The sequence below is a fragment of the Capricornis sumatraensis genome, chromosome 1, assembly GCF_032405125.1.
Source record: "Capricornis sumatraensis isolate serow.1 chromosome 1, serow.2, whole genome shotgun sequence".
Classification (NCBI taxonomy): domain Eukaryota; kingdom Metazoa; phylum Chordata; class Mammalia; order Artiodactyla; family Bovidae; genus Capricornis; species Capricornis sumatraensis.
Window position 1 is genome coordinate 171,255,178 of NC_091069.1, and position 12,349 is coordinate 171,267,526.

Below are 12,349 nucleotides of genomic sequence, written 5' to 3' on the forward strand. Positions count from 1 at the left end.
TGTGGCTGGCTGGAGGAGAAATTCGGCAGTGACCAATCAGAGTTGCTGGCCCTCAGGAAAAGCTTGAAGAGTTAAGGACAGTGAAGCCCGGAGTCGCTGGCGAAACCGCACGGCTGGGCGCCGTGGCCGCTTTGTAATTGGCCGAAACTCCGCTGGGAGTGCAGCACCCTCGGTGATTGGTGAAGGGAATGGGGCTTCCGAGGACCGTCTGGCCAGTCAGGACGCCTCCTTCCTCGCCGAGGTGGGGAGAAGTAGAGAGCGAAGCGTCTATAAAGCGCTTTTTCATTGGCCTGAAGCTCAGGAGCTGGAATGGGGGCAAAAGGGAAAGGGAGGGAGGCCGAAACTCGTAGCAGTAGCCAATCTGCACTCGCTGCTGTCTAATCGCAAGACCTAGCTGCAGTATGATTGGCCTTCAGCCTCCGGCGGCAGTCCTAGGAGCGGGGAGAAGCGCGACTGGGGTCGTGGCGGACGGTCTGACGGGCCTCGCCTGCGGCTACTCGCAGCTGGTGTGGAAACCGCATATAGGGAGCGCGAGGCGGTGCGAAACTGGTGTGGTCGGTGGCGCTGGGTCCCTCGCTCCAACAAACTGATTGAGGGGCTTTCCCCACCCACTGGAGGCTCTCGGTGGGGCGGGGCTAATTCTGCGCGCCTGGGGTTCCCCTCCGCTCGGGAGAGCGCATCCCGAGTACGGGCGTCTTCCCCGAAACGGTCAGACAGATCCAGGGCGCTTCTCAGGCCGAGTGCGAGTTTTCAGACATTCAACTGAGAACAAAGCTTCTAGAGAGGCAGCGCCCCTGGGCGACCGCGCCCCGCCCAGTCGCGGAGGCCATTGATAAGAGTGAGGGCGACTGCGCCTCGTGCGCGCTGCCAAGCCCGGCCTTCCAGAAAGGCCCCTGAGAAATGAGCTCATGCTGGCTGAGCGCCCTTCTGGGGTGCGCCCAGTCGGCGCAGAACGGCCCCCGAAAGCAGGTGAGGGGAAGTGCAGTCAGGCCGGATATCCCGAAGCCTCTGAGGCAACGGGGAGCCAGAATAGCCCTTGATAGTTTTTAGTTTTTTGGAACGAGGGTGATCTATAAAAGTACTATTTAAGTAGGTTTCGCACATAGGCCAGTGTTCAGATTCCTGGGGTGTGCCCAAGGACAGTGAGTTACGGTTACAGAAAAAGTAAAATGAACAGTTGCCATCCTAATTGTAATCCCATGGTGCCTGTAATTTCCACCTGCAGAGTCATCCCTTTCTATTCAGATACCATCTGTAGCGAGCACATATAAAAATTACTTGATCAGGTTAACTAGCTATTGCTTTGGAAAACTGATGAGGAACTTAGGACAGAACAGAGTAACCTTTGATGGAGGACAGGAAAGGTCTAGATAGGGTTTGCAAACTCAAATGTTTTTAGGGGCCAGAAAAGTAAAGTAAATGAGTGAAACTGGCCTGGTGTAGACAATGGGGAGTGACAAGCAACGTGGCAAATTGGAGTGTCTGTGCTGTAACTGAAAGGAGCAGCTGTTCGGCTCCAGCAGATTGTTGCCCTGAAGAATGTGGATACAGTGGTCTGAGATATTCTGTCCCCTTCCCCCCATCCCCGCCAGGAGAAACCCTTATAAAGCACGATTTTTGTATGAAATCTCTCGATTTTTACACCAATATTTCCAAACTCTGCAGGCCAAACTAAAAACATTCCAGGGTAGATGTGATCAACCTGCAATCAATTTGTAATCTCAAATCTGGACATAGGTTTTTGATAGTCCAGGAGTGGTAGAAGCTCTTGTTCTTTGCAGTGAAGACAGAACATGAGGTCTCTGGATGTCATGGAGAAGGGTAAAGAATGTTGAAAGCAAACTCAGTGCATGGCAGCTTTGTCAAATGATTGTTGCCTCTCCCTGCAAACTACCATGTAGACCTTTGCCACTAGTCCCTAAACTGCTGTGAGGTAAAGCTAGAAATCCTGCCTTCTTTACTCCCCATCTCAACTCCCAGTTATACTGGCAGGAAGCTGAATGACAAATGTTTAGGTTATACAAATTGGAAACAGCTATTCTGTTGTATATAGTAAAGTACAAAAATAGTCTACCTTGAGGTTATGATTAGTAGCTCTACTGTTGCTGCCTTCAAATATTTTGAACTGACACTTTAAAAAAAATCTGATCGGGGGATAGGGTGGGGAGGTGAGTCTTATAGGAAAACAAAAAGTAGTTCAATTTAGAATTAGGACATAAGGAGGGGAGAAATTTATGAGAAAATACAGTATCACTGAAAGTAACATTCAATGATTCTCTGACCTTTCAAACTTACTCTACCTTCTCACTTGCTGTTAACCACTTATCAGTTTATAGTAATTTTAATATTTATGTGTTTATAATGTGCCAGACACTGTTCTTAAGTGTTTCACACATGCTATCTCAGATTATAATCATACGGTATAAGTACTGTTATCACCTCCACTTTAAGGAAACTAAAGGTGGGAAATATATACTGACTTACCTAAGGTCCACAGAGCTAAAGTAAGCAGACCTAGGATTCAGGTTCCTTGTACTTCTCTCAAACACAGTCCTCACCTTCCCTGGTCTTGCTTTATCTTAAAGTCTAAGCCTTATGTCTTCAACTGTGTGTGCTTTGGGTTCTGTTAGGGCTCATCAGTTGGTCCCTTGGAGAGATCAGTGATTCCGAGCCAAAGTAACAAACCAGAGGGCTAGAAAAAGATACAAGAAAGCTGAGTGACACAGAACAGGTGAGTATTGTAGTTGGGGGGAGGAGGTGGGTAAGCCTGTCCAAAGGATAAAATGCACAATGAACTGGGTTCTAGAGTAATAATAAGTATTTGTATAATATGTTAAGTTGACAGAGTACCATTATGGAACTATTATTCTGTTTTTACAGATGAGGAAACTACAGATGTCTTGCTTAGAATAAGTTAGCTACATTTTTAACTGAAACTAGAAGAAAGTATAGGCAGGTGTAATAATGAGGATAGCAAATAGAATATGAGATGCTGTTTATTTAGATGAACCCAGGGCCTGTCAGTTCACACACAAGCCCACAAGCAAACTCCTAGGATCTCCTTTACTTAGCCAACGTATATTAAATACCTAAATGATGTTGGGTGCTGGTTTTCAAAATTTAATAAGTATGGTCTCTGCTCTAGATACTTGCACTCAGATACTATGAGATACAGAAGTTGTTTAGTAATAAACCCTAGGAAAGCCTTCCAGTATCAAGGTCAATGTAAAGATTAAGAGGAAGGAAAAATAAATGTGCATTTACTGAATGCCTGTTCAGTGCTTCCCTAAACCTCAAGAGACAGGCATTATTAACTCCTGTTAACAGATGTGGGGTAAATGAGCAATAGATACGTTGCACAAGGTCACACAATTAAAAAATAGCAGCGCTGGGATGAAATCTATAGCCAAGTATATTTTATCCAGCCTCTTCTATTAATACTAGATCTCTGTCTTCCATCAACAAATAACATTGTTTATCCCAATTATGTAAAACGGCATGTGTGTGTGTGTCTGCCCACACACAGAAGTCTAGAAATACTAATTTTGATGGCATTTTGGATGATGCTTATTGTATTAATGCTTTCCAGTATTGTCTTCATTTTCCACCTTTACATAAGAAACAAAATACTTAAAAAGAGAAAACAAAGATAAGACTGCAAAAGAATCAAAGAAAAGAAGTAGCAGTGTGCAACTGCTCAGTGTGGTTAAATCAGTTTGATTTACAGGATGCTGTGCCAAATTTTAGGAATATGGGAGTGTGAGGATGAATAAAAGTCATTCAGAGATGACTGTCTTGCTCCAGTCTTAGAGGAGCTCTTATAGAGTGGAGATGTGTAAACAGAGAACACCATAATGTCATTTGAACAACTGGAAGAAAAGTGGCCCAGAGATCATTTTCCAAGCTGGATTTAAATGACTGGTCTCCAAAGTTGACTGTATATACCCAGAGGTTATATAGGATGATCCTTTGGAATGCTGGAACTACTAGATCTTATTTTTATCTTTAAGAAATTACCTTTCTAATGGTTAATTTACTGGTAGACACTAATGCCCTCTCCTCAGTCCCTACATCAAAGGAAGAGGTGTCACATGGTCCATAATACAGGAAACAATACAGGAGATGAATCCACAGCCTAGAAGGGACTGTGAATATGATGTATACTCCTGCTTTTTAAAATTTTCAGCAACATACGACACTTTGCTCCTGCTGCTGCTAAGTCGCTTCAGTCGTGTCCAACTCTGTGCGACCCCATAGACGGCAGCCCACCAGGCTCCACTTGTGCTTAATTAATTGGATTTCAAGTCCTATTATTTGACTTTTAACTAACTTGACTCTCATGCATTGAAAATGATTTTCTACAAATAAAGTATAGATAAGTGAACAAACAAAAAGCAAAGCTGACATTCTACTGTCAGTGGGAACTCTATATCAGTTGCATCAATAAAGTCATTAGGTTAAAATCAATAATGAGCTAAGCAAATTTGACAAGATACAGGCCTGAAATTTTTGGAATTCTCAAGAATTTTTGAAATATGAAGACACTATCCACTGATTTTGAGTCAAAGGCTACCCTAAGTATGAGGTGTAGCTAATGCCAATGTGAAGTTACATATATATTATTATAATATAGTAATAATGACAATATTTTAAAACAATTTTTACTTTATTTAAGGCCCTAAACTTTTTATTCTTCTAACACCCTCACCCCACCATCAAATTATTAACTCTCCAAGAACATAGTCTTTCAATGTTTTGGTAATTGTGAAGATGTCACACTGGCATAAGCTACATCTCAATCATACTTAGGGTAACCTTTGACAAAAACGAGTGGATAGTAACTTCATATTTCAAAAATTCCTGAGACCAAAAATTTCAGGTCTGTATCTTGTCAAAGTTCATTAGCTCATTATTGATTTTAACCTATTGATGTGAAATGCCAGGCTGGATGAATCACAAGCTGCAATCAAAATTGCCAAGAGAAATATCAGCAACCTCAGATCTGCAGATGATACCACTCCAGTGGCAGAAAACAGAGGACTAAAGAGCCTCTTGATGAGGGTGAAAGAAGACAGTGGGAAAAGCTGTTTAAAACTCAGAATTCGTGGGAACACATGTACACCCATGGCTGTACATGTCAATGTATGGCAAAAACCACTACAATATTGTAACTAGCCTCCAATTAAAATAAATAAATTTTTTAAAAAACTCAAAATTCAAAAATCTAAGATCATGGCATCCAGTCCCATCACTTCATGGCAAATAGAAGAGGAAAAAGTGGAAACAGTAACAGGTTTTATTTTCTTGGGATTCAAAATCACTGCAGACAGTGACTGCAGTCACAAAATTAAAAGATTCTTACTCCGAAAAAAAAAAGCTATGACAAACCTAGACAGCATATTAAAAAGCAGAGACATCACTTTGCCAACAAAGGTCCATATAGTTAAGCTATGGTTTTTCCACTAGACATTACAGATGTGAGAGTTGGACCATAAAAAAGTATGAGTGCTGAAGAATTGATGCTTTCGAACTGGGGTGCTGGAGAAGACCAGATGTTTTATGAAGAGGACCACATGTTTTATAAATAGGCATAATATTTGAGGGCTGATATTAAAATATTTTACTAGTAGAGTAGAAGAACAAAAAAGTTTGTAGACCACTGTTCTAAACAAAAATTTGTTTTTTTAGATGATGGAAGGGAAGAACATTCTAGGCAAAAAGAAATTATGCAGTGGCAGAAATGTATGTATCAAGGTATTCAGAGAGCTGGAGTAGTTTGAAATTATGTGGCAGGAAAGATCTGGATGAACAGAAAGGGAAATAGTTTCAAGATAGTAAAGGTATAGTTAAGTAAATTACGTTCTATGAAATCCATATTATGCAACCAGAAAAAAGAATAAATACAAAGACTAGGACCAACTCAAACAATACTAATTTTTAAATATAGAACTTCAGATTGTATGTTACCATATTTCCAATTCTGTAAAATATATGAACATTTTGGTCAAGATTGAGAAGGAAGACAAAATTAGAATAATTTTGTTAGTACATTGGCATATTTAATTACAAATGAAAATATTCACTTTAAATGTTTTCATTTCATTTTTACAATAAATTTTCGACAGTTACTGTGATCCACACAGTCAAAAGCTTTGACATAGTCAATAAAGCAGAAGTAGATGTTTTTCCGGAACTCTCTTGGTTTTTTCAATGATCCAACAGATGTTGGCAGTTTGATCTCTGGTTTCTTTGCCTTTTCTAAAACCAGCTTGAACAACTGGAAGTTCATCTTTCATGTACTGTTGAAGCCTGGCTTGGAGAATTTTGAGCATTACTTTGCTAGTGTGTGAGATGAGTGCAGTTGTGCGGTAGTTTGAACATTCTTTGGCATTGCCTTCTTTGGGATAAGAATGGGATTGGAATGAAAAGTGACCTTTACCAGTTCTGTGGCCACTGCTGCGCTTTCCAAATTTGCAACACTTTTCACAGCATCATCTTTTAGGATTTGAAATAGCTCAACTGGAATTCCCTCTACTAGCTTTGTTCATAGTGATGCTTCCTAAGGCCCACTTGACTTTGCATTCCAGGATGTATGACTCTAGGTGAGCGATCACACCATCATGATTGTCTGGATTATGAAGACCTTCTGTGTATTCTTGCCACCTCTTCTTAATGTCTTCTGCTTCTGTTAGGTCCATACCATTTCTATCCTTTATTGTGCCCATCTTTGCATGAAATGTTCCCTTGGTATCTCTCATTTTCTTGAGGACATCTCTAGTTTTTTCCATTCTATTGTTTTCCTCTATTTCTTTGCATTGCACTTTAGGAATGCTTTCTTATTTCTTTTTGCTATTCTTTGGAGCTCTGCATTCAGATAGGTATATCTTTCCTTTTCTCTTGTCTTTTGCTCTCTTTTCTCAGCTATTTGTAAGGCCTCCTCAGACAACCATTTTGCTTTTTTGCATTTCTTTTTCTTGGGGATGGTCTTGATCACTGCCTCCTGTACAGTGTTAACAAACCTGCATCCACAGTTCTTCAGGCACTCTATCAGATCTAATCCCAAGAACCTATTTGTCACTTCTGCTGTATAATCGTTAGAGATTTGATGTAGGTCATAGAATGGTCTAGTGCTTTTCCCTACTTTCTTCAATTTAAGTCTGGATTTTGCAATAAGGAGTCCATGATGTGAGCCACAGTCAGTTCCTGGTCTTGTTTTTGCTGACTGTATAGAGCTTTTCCTCTTTGACTGCAAAGAATATAATAAACGTGATTTTGGTACTGACCATCTGGTGATGTCCATGTATAGAGTCTTCTCCTGTGTTGTTGCAAGAGGGTGTTTGCTATAACCAGTGTGTTTTCTTGGCAAAACTCTGTTAGCTTTTGATCTGCTTCATTTTATACTCCAAGGCCAAACTTGCCTGTTACTCCAGGTGTTTCTTCACTTCTTCTTTTGCTTTCCAGTCCACTATAATGAAAAGGACATCTTTTTTGGGTGTTAGTTCTAGAAGGTCTTGTAGGTCTTCATAGAACTATTCAACTTCAGCTTCTTCATCATTACTGGTCAGGGCGTAGACTTGGATTACTGTGATATTGAATTGTTTGCCTTAGAAACAAACAGAAATCTTCTGTCATTTTTGAGATTCTATCCAATTACTGCATTTTGGACTCTTTTGTTGACTATGATGGCTACTCCATTTATCCAAGGGATCTTGCCCACAGTAGTAGATATAATGGTCATCTGAGTTAAATTCACCCATTCCAGTCCGTTTTAGTTCACTGATTCCTAAAATGTCAATGTTCACTCTTGTCATCTCCTGTTTGACTACTTCCAATTAGCCTTGATTCATGGACCTAACATTCCAGGTTCCTATGCAATATTGCTCTTTACAGCATTGGACTTTAGTTCCATCACCAGTCACATCCACTACTGGGCGTTGTTTTTGCTCTGGCTCTGGCTTGTCATACTTTCTGGAGTTATTTCTCCACTGATCTCCAATAGCATATTGGGCACCTACTGACCCAGGGAGTTCATCTTTCAGTGTCCTATCGTTTTGCCTTTTCATACTGTTCATGGGGTTTTCAAGGCAAGAATACTGAAGTGGTGTGCTATTCCCTTCTCCAGTGGACCACATTTTGTCAGAACTCTGCACATTTTGTCAGAACTTTCCACTGTGAAAAATTCTTAAAGAGATGGGAATACCAGACCGCCTAACCTGCCTCCTGAGAAATCCACATGCAGGTCAAGAAGCAACAGTTAGAACTGGACATGGAACAACAGACTGGTTCCAAATCAGGAAAGGAGTTTGTCGAGGCTGTATATTGTCACCTTGCCTATTTAACTGATATGCAGCGTACATTATGTGAAATTCCAGCACAAGCTGGAATCAAAATTGCTGGGAGAAGTTATCAATAACCTCAGATATGCAGATGATACCACCCTTATGGCAGAAAGCAAAGAAGAACTAAAGAGCCTCTTGATGAAAGTGAAAGGAGAGTGAAAAAGTTGGCTTAAAGCTCAACATTCAGAAAACTAAGATCATGGCATCCAGTCCCATCACTTCATGGCAATTAGATGGGGAAACAGTGAGAGACTTTATTTTTATGGGCTCCAAAATCACTGCAGATGGTGACTGCAGCCATGAAATTAAAAGACGCTTACTCCTTGGGAGAAAAGTTATGACCAACCTAGACAGCATATTAAAAAGCAGAGACATTACTTTGCCAACAAAGGTCCGTCTAGTCAAAACTATGGTTTTTCCAGTAATCATGTATGGATGTGAGAGTGGGACTATAAAGAAAGCTGAGCATCAAAGAATTGATGCTTTTGAACTGTGGTGTTGGAGAAGACTCTTGAGAGTCCCTTGGACTGCAAGGAGATCCAACCAGTGAATTCTAAAGGAAATCAGTCCTGAATGTTCGTTGGAAGGACTGATGCTAAAGCTCCAATACTTTGGCCACCTGATGCAAAGAACTGACTCATTTGAAAAGATGCTGATGCTGGGAAAGATTGAAGGTAGGAAGAGAAGGGGACGACAGAGGATGAGATGGTTGGATGGCATCACCGACTCTATGAACTTGAGTTTGAGCAAGGTCTGGGATTTGGTGATGGACAGGGAAGCCTGGCATTCTGCAGTCCAAGGGGTTACAAAGAGTCTGACATGACTGAGCAACTGAGCTGAAAGTAATGTTTATTTGGTTTTAAAAATACATTGTGCTTGCTGAGTCACTTCAGTTGTGTCCAACTGTCTGCCACCCCATGGGCTGTAGCCTTCCAGGTTCCTCTGTCCATGGGATTCTCCAGGCAAAAATAGTAGAGTAGGTTGTCATGCCCTCCTCCAGGGGATCTTCCTGGCCCAGGGATTGAACCCACGTCTCTTATGCTCCTGCATTGGCAGGTGGGTTCTTTACCACTAGCACCACCTGGGAAGCCCTTAAAAGGAAATTGGCTCCCCAGTAACTCATTTCTTCACTGTGATTCACATATTCCTCAGAAAGTCTCTCTTTATATGGAATTCTTAACAAAAATTCCAAATTTCTCAGCAACCGTTTCAACACTAACCATTTTTACTGATAATCCTTTGTAGTATGAGTTAAACTGTATTAATAAGACTAGGCAATATTCATTATATGCAAGACATCTGCTAGGCACCTGATATGAAGTACATGAGCCACCTGAGTGGCTCTGTGCCCTTAAGGAGCTTATCCTCTGGTGAAACAACCTCATGAAAAGCTAAATAAATAATTATTTTAGATAACACTTCATCCATTAAAAAAAAAGGCAGAACTTAATTTGCTAATATAACCGTTGTTTGGGAGGTGAGTGCATGCTCTGTCATGTCTGACTCTGTGACCCAATGGACTATAGCCCACTAGGCTCCTCTGTCCATGGGATTTTCCAGGCAAGAGTATTGAAGTGGGTTGCCATTTCCTCCTCCAGGGGATCTTCCCAACCCAAGGATCGAATCTGCATCTCTTGCATCTCCTGCACTGGCAGGCAGATTCTTTACCACTGCACCACCTGGGAAGCAATATGGTTGTCACTTGAGGCTCAATGAATTGCTCATGCTGTCCTAAGTATAACAGGTAAACGAAGGACACTTTGATCTAAAGTGAAACTTAAAGGATGAGTAGTAGGATTTGGAAATGAAATAGAGAGGAAGTAAATTATTTTCTACCACTTCATCTCCAACCCATCAGACAAAGCCCCTTCTTAGTAAATGTAAGTTGGTCAAGGTGTCAGAGCAATTAAGGACAGTGTAAGTCTCTTCATTTGACTTTAGGAAAACCAGTTTGGCTAAAAGAGAAGCTGATAGAGGAGAATAATGAAAGATAAAGCTTAATAGGTGGTTTGGGGCCAGATTTGAAAAAGCATTGAATGTTACACCAGGAAATTTGAGCTTTGTCTTGTAGATATTACAGAATTATGGGAGGTATTTAAGCAGGTATAAGACATTGTCACTGCAGGAGAGCCTCTGAGGTAACACACATTGTTTTTTTCCGTTGCTTAAAATGTGCCCATGGTAACAAGACAGCATATTTGGTCATGCTTCTTATAACCAACAAGAGAGTGATAGTTGCTCAGTTGTATCCGACTCTGGGACCCCATGGACTATAGCCTGACAGACTCCTGTGTCCATAGGATTCTCCAGTCAAGAATACTGGAGTGGGCTGCCATTTCCTTCTCCAGATCTTTCTGACGCTGGGATTGAACATGGGTCTCCTGCATTGCAGGCAGATTCTTTACCACCTGAGCCACCAGGGAAGCCTTTATAACCAATGAGGTATGCCCTAAAGGGAAAATAGAGGACTACTTGAAAAGGTATAGTTTTTGAAACATTGCCACTATGAAGTAGACTCTGGTTATATTATAAGTTTCATGATCAAGCCTTTGATAGATCATGTAAATAATTTTAACATGTAAAGGAACATACTGTTAAAAAGGAAGAAAACTCTGAATGAATGCTTTTAGTTTTTTATGCTTGTCATACTTTTGCTCCAGAGAGGGTATAATCATGTGATTAATACATTATAACTGATTAGATTACTTTGAGCTGTTTCAGTTTTCTTTCTTTCACTCCATTTCTATTCACAATCTTAAGAAAGAGCTTCTTTAGACAAGAGTGTAAATATTTCCACATTGAATTGGGTAAGTGAATTCACATGAATTGAAAGTAATATGTATTGATCGAATTCTTTGACTTAAGTATACCTCTTTACAATGTTCTAGGTAATTCAACCTTGTGCATTAAATGTATTAAATAAGGGTCTACAAAATTCTCAGTTGAAGCAAATACTTTAAGAACTCATTGTTGTTCAGTCACTAAGTCGTGCCGACTCTTTGTGACCCTATGAACTGCCTCATGCCAGCTTCCCTGTCCTTCATTAGCCAGCAGTAAACAAAAAATGGGTCATACTTTCTTTTTCACATAGAAATAGGACTCACATCTCAGAATACAACAAAAATCGTTAGTTCTTTATATCTGGTTGATGGTGATTGTGAAAGTTACAAGAAAATTGTCATTCTGTTTCTTGGCTATTGAATAGCTTAACTTGGAATAGAGGGAAAGACTTGAAGAGAAATCAAGTCCTGTGGATTATTTAAGAAGGAATCCAGAATGCAGAGAGAGCCTGTTCCTCAGGCCACAGTTTTTATCTGAGTTGTGGCCATCAAGATGCATCATTGTTCTTACTTCATTCCTGTGTCCTGTGGGGTGGAATTCTGAAAGGGGATGGGAGAGAATGCACAAAGCGCTTAAGTATGTGTGTTCCTGTATAACATCCAGATCAGACAGTAGTAGGAAGTACCACAAATCAGACCAGCAAGGATTCTTGGCAGAGAGGACTTATAGCTCAGTTTTGTAAATCCATTAATATTTCACTGTGCCTGTTGTTCATTATTGTTATAATTTATATTGTATATGCATTGGTAGTACGCAGTAGTTGAAGATAAAAGTAATAACTTAGGAAGAAGAACCCTAAATCTTACTTTTTTAGGAAGGTCAATAACACAGATTTTTTTCCCTTTTTAAGGAATCATCATGTCTGAGACAGCTGAGTACCTCCTCTTATCAGTACTCTTCTACTTTCTCAAATTATTTCTTTACAATCTGAGTACAGTTTTCATGTAAAACTGTAAATTCCTATCAAAAGTGATCCACTTACTCCAAATTTTATCATAAATACTTTGACTGTGGTTCTATAAAATTTTTATAAATCTTGTTTACTTGTGTCAGAAAACAAATGAAAGGCAATACTGAATATCCTGATTCCATTACTATGTACCTAGCTGAGCTATTTCAAGTCCAAAAAGATGATGCTGTTAAGTGCTACACTTAACATGCCAGCAAAT